This window comes from Scleropages formosus, chromosome 10 (genome assembly GCF_900964775.1).
Source record: "Scleropages formosus chromosome 10, fSclFor1.1, whole genome shotgun sequence".
NCBI lineage: Eukaryota > Metazoa > Chordata > Actinopteri > Osteoglossiformes > Osteoglossidae > Scleropages > Scleropages formosus.
The window spans coordinates 24255007-24260496 of NC_041815.1; positions in this window are offsets into that span (position 1 = coordinate 24255007).

The following is a 5490-nucleotide window of genomic DNA, read 5'->3' on the forward strand; positions in this document are numbered from 1 at the left end:
ATCCAGTTGATCAGTAAGCTATAATAGTTGAATATCACACTCTTACTTTTTGCATGCTTGTCCTGGTCAGGGCCATGGCAGTCCAGAGCCTATCCCAAAATCGCTGGGTATAAGGGTCGGGGGGTACACTGTGGATGGAAAGCCAGCCTATTGCTGGGTAACCCCATCCACCTACCCACTCACTCTACTGCTACTCGCTTTGCCAAATGAAAAAAGAAAAAAAAATTCTAAATTTTGGCATTTAGTTATATTACAGCAGCGTTGTTTATTTTTTCTGTAAATCTTATTTTGGCTTTTCACTGAACCTGCAATTACAATCTGTGTTTATTAAAAATAGTTAATTTTATTTGAAAATGAAGCATTCTTATTGTAGGGGGTGCAGTGGCGCGGTGGGTTGGACCACAGTCCTGCTTTCCAGTGGGTCTGGGGTTCGAATCCCGCTTGGGGTGCCTTGTGGCGGACTGGCGTCCCGTCCTGGGTGTGTCCCCTTCCCCCTCCGGCCTTACGCCCTGTGTTGCCGGGTAGGCTCCGGTTCCCCGTGACCCCGTATGGGACGAGCGGTTCTGAAAATGTGTGTGTGTGTGTGTGTGTGTGTGTGTGTGTGTGTGTGTGTGTGTGTGTGTGTGTGTGCATTCTTATTGTGATTAGGAAAAATATGTATTTGGTTTTATGGCCCCTGACTTTTCCTCCAGAACGCAGTTATTTTAAAAGTAGAACAGGAGGCTGTTAATTCTTTCAAAATGATCAGCGTTGCACTTTCTCCTTCTCCCCACCTAAGCACTTACCCTCTCTGAATTTCCATGGCCCTTCAAGGTAATTACAATTCACGGGGTTCCTGAAAATTTAAACTGCCTATTACCATATGCATATCATTGGCCTAATTGAGACTTTGAGAAAAAGGTTTCATTTGCCGATCCCGCCCTGCGGGCGATATCCCCCGATGAGCCTCCCTCACCGCCTGCAAGTTGTCAGCCATGTGTGCACAACTGCCCCGTGTGACACACTTCTGGAGCCAGATGGGCCCTGTGTTGGAACCAGCAGCATATGGGTTTAACACTTTCAACTGGTGTGTGTGTGTGTGTGTGTGTGTGTGTGTGTGTGTGTGTTGCCTGCAACTGGAAACCAAGCTCATGATGATTTGAAACTTTACCTTTAAACTTTTAAAGAATTCACATCCAGCATGGCATCTTGTCCTTAAGTCATTGTCATATTTTTATCTAATTCATTTTGCTTATATTCTCTCGTTGTGTGTTCATTGCATGAATGGACGCATTCCCAACCCATGGATGCAACTGCATTTTAGAATTCTAAGCAGCCCTCATATTCAATTTATTCTGCTGTTGTCCTCAAACTGCGAACATTTAAATACTATATAAGCTGCCTTTATGAAAGCAGTCTTGCAGGGAGACATTATCCAGGCTATGGTAAGACTTTAAGAACATGCAAAAAAAGTGACAATCGTAAGAATATCCAAAATTTTCCCTCCTTTACTCTGCCCACTTTTTTGGCTATTCCCACAGCAATGTTAACTCACTGAACACAGATGAGAGTCATTTTACCACTGAACTGTGCAATCAGCCTACAGACCAAGTACGAGATGCAATCGACCATATGGTTTTGTATATGTGAGGGTTTGCTCTCTCTTGCTCTGCTTCCTCCTGTCAATGAATCATTCAGCAACTGGCGAACAGTGCAAGTAATACAGTTGGTGAATTTAAGTTCTTTAGTGATGCTCCAGTCTTTTTTTTTCTTTTTTTTTTTTTTTTTTTTTTTTTTTTTTTGGCTGGTTCTTTCTGCTGCAGCAAAAAATGGCCTTCCAAGGCATTATCCCTTTGAAATGTCATTTGCCTTTCTAGTGTTGTGTATCCAAACTGCTGGCCTATACACACATCCTTCTCCTAAAGCTGCCCCTTTGTCCATTGCTCAGCCAAACTCTACAGTTCCAGTGGCTGAACATTTATCCTCAGGCTGTCAATCACTGTGTGTAATTAAATGGACACGCCCCCTCGGGGTGCACCAGACTCCAGACCCCTCCCCATCTGACACACTCTTAGTTCGAAGCAGTTATCGGCTTTACAGCACTTAGAGCAAACATATAATAATACTTAAAGTAAAGAATAATTGAAACGGGAGAATGGATCAGAGCCAGGCTTTGTGAAGTCCTTTCCCGGCAATCAATAGACAGGCATCACCCCGTGTTAATTAAGGTGGATTAATTTGGCCTTAGAACAAATTGGAGGGGATGGATGATGGTTCCACCTTGATTTATGCACCAGGTGGTGAAGGTAGACTTTTTTTAAGCCTTAATACCATACACAAACATTTTCAGAAAGTCATGTTATCTTGGCTTGTTGAGTTTAATCCGCTCTGTGCGTGTGCGCGTGTGTACGTACGTGTACATATGGTGAATTTGTCATGTTGCAAAACTGGTTTTTGCAGCCGTCTCGGCGCACAGAGAAAACAATTTATTGTATCTGGAGTTAACAGTGTGAGAAGAATGTGCTTAGTATGAATCTGCCGTGCCTTACGTTTTTATGAAATGTGATCAAAAAGTTCTAAGTTCTTATTTATGTTAAAGAGTAGAATACATCCTTAGGATTCTGTCGTGTCACCACTTTAATTTTGGGCAGAAACAAACATTTCTATGATACCAAATCTTCTGAAGTGACTGACTCCTATCTCGTGTGACTTTTTTTTTTTTCTTCCTGAAAACGAAGCTGAAAGGATGGAGATTTGATGCCACTCCAAGCATCCATAGTAATGAGAAAGTAGAACTTCATCCCATCGCAGCTGAAGACTTCCAACATTGCTTAAAAATAGGAGGGAAGTTCTGACATCATCTGGGGGTGATTACGTTGAAGGGAACAGCTTGTAAAAGTGATGTATATACACTATTTGAAATAAATTAGTCCTAGAACTTCATCTCACCTCGTACACGTGTAGATGCTGTGAAGGGGTGTCAGAGTGCAGCGAATGACACAAGGCCCAGCGGTGGATGTTGGGTTTCATACAAACTAGCAGTGCAGCACTTCTGAAAAGGACATGCAGCACAATGTGTGCGGTGATGGCCTGTGGTACTATGATGTGAAAAGAAGCACGGAGAGAGACGTGCTAAACAGTACGAGTCGGGAGTGCTGCTTTATGACCTTAAGTGACCCCGTGAATATTCCCAAATGCCAAAAAAAGATTTGCAGCAAGGTATCAGTTTCTCTGTGGGCTTCCAGAGACTTCCAGTGGTTGCCCTTTCTCTGAGTGCTCTTAAGGAACACCAGGGCATAATTCTGCTTATCGGGGTCCTCTTTGAAAAGTATATGTTATAAATATATTTATATTAAATATACTATTACGGGGGCCATGGTGGCACAGTGGGTTTGGCCAGGTCCTGCTGTCTCGTGGGTCTGGGGTTTGAGTCCTGCTTGGGATGCCTTGCAGCAAACTGCTATCCCATATAGGGTGTGTCCCCTCCCCCTCCAGCCTCGCGCCCTGTGTTGCCAGGTTAGGCTCCGGTTCTGGCTCGGGACAAGCGGTTTCGGACTGTGTGTGTGCGCTATTACAGTGTTTGACTTACCAATGCACTGCCCATCTTGGAACTCCAGACCTGTCATTTAGTTGCTGTTTGGTCTTCTCCATGTCAAGTAGCTGCTTTCCTCATTGATTTCCTCTGTTTTTCTTGTGACTTTTTGCCACTGGGTAACAGAGGGCGATGATGCATCAGTTGAACAGTATCTGTTCTTCCGAGCAAGCACAAAGCCATGGGCTTTGGGTGAAAAAAAGGCTTTTGTCTTTCTAGCACACCACCTGTTATTTGAAAGTACTAGTCCATTGGTGAGCTGATTATTGTTCTAATTGGAAGGCTAAACAAATGTTGTACATTACGTGTTCCGCTGCTGCTTAAAGAAATCTTTCCTATCCAGACTTCCAGAGTCCTGCGTGGTGGTGGCTCCTTGAAGGAGTTGATTGCGCAGTTGTCACTTGGCCAATGGATGGTAATGCACATTATAGGCTCCTACCACCCATGGCTGATGTGAGAACTCCAAGCCAGTACTCTATGACAGGCCACCTTCACACCCTGTGGGAAAGCCTCATGAATGCAAAGGATGTCCAAAAAAAGTCTGCTGTGTAAGAAACATGCAAATAAAGTGTCAGATCACCATTCTGTGAAGAGTGGGAAGGGTTGCCGTACCCCAATTCCCTAAGTGCCAGTGCAGTTTAAGGAAAGTCTCATGGGTTGATGAGGGGGTGGGGTCCCAGGTAAACTCAATAGTATTGGAGGAGGACTGTGCAGAAGATGAGAACACGGGATTCCACGAGCTTATCTGTCTCATACAGTACATTCACAGTCCTGTGAAAGCTCATTAATGTGCAATACGAGCTCCCAACAACATGTTGAAGGGTTAATAGGGGAAGCACTGAAATACCATCTGGGAATGTTCTGCTAAATCAGACAGCATTTGCTTCCTCCATGTATTTGAGTCACATGCACTGGTATTGGTAGCACCTTATAGTGCAAGGAATTTCAGTTGTCTCAATGCATAAAGGAAGTCCTTTGGCTGCAGCATACATGATGAGGTATACTCTAGAAATTGCCCCCAAACCCTTTTCATTTTAGTGTCTGAACTGGTGTGTTTGGTTTTGGAGTGTTTTTCATCAGGTCTTACAGATGCGTTAGTCCATCAGAAGAACGTCAGTGATCCTCTCTTCCATAAATACCTATACCCCAATGAATGTCGGTAGCGGTGGAGACCTTTTATATTCCACTATTCTTTGAGAATGCATAGACCATAATATCCTGTACACCTAACCTCTGGCTCCTGCCAGTATGTCACTGCCTTGTTAAAAGCCCGATGACCTGCATACTCAGTTGTGGAAGTGGTCTCTACCACACCCTTCAAGGAGTTTCCTACAAAACACTATCATACCATACATATCATAGTGGAATGGAGGTGGGATAGAGGTTACGGTCCTCCACTTGCAATTAAAAGGCCTATATTCAAATCTTACCTTGTTTTCCTATATCCTCAGTCAAGGTGTTTACTCTGAACTGGTGCAGGAAAAATTCCCGAGCTGTTACAAGTAGCTTAGTATTCACATAGTGCAGTAGATGAGCTGTCTTGTCATAAATCCTTGACTGTCTGGACATGGGTTCAAATTCAGGTCAGGGTGTGCAGTGTTTGCACGTTGCCTGTGTTTGCAATCCAAACGCATGTGGGCAGAACAGTGGTAAACCCCTTCCATACCCACCCTTACCAAGAAAACTGCAAGTGGTCACAATGAGTAAATTCAGCAGCGCTTACCTTACACCAGCTTAGTATACAAAAAATGTTGTAAGAGAAATGTGGTGAAAAACTGTTTTGAAAAATGTCAGTAAAATGAAACAAGTAGCTTGCTTACATAGTTGCCCCATATACACCACAGTAGGTTGGATTCATAGCTGTGTGGACCAGTTAGAAATAACAAAAGTGGACAAAAAACATACCGAGATCACGTGTG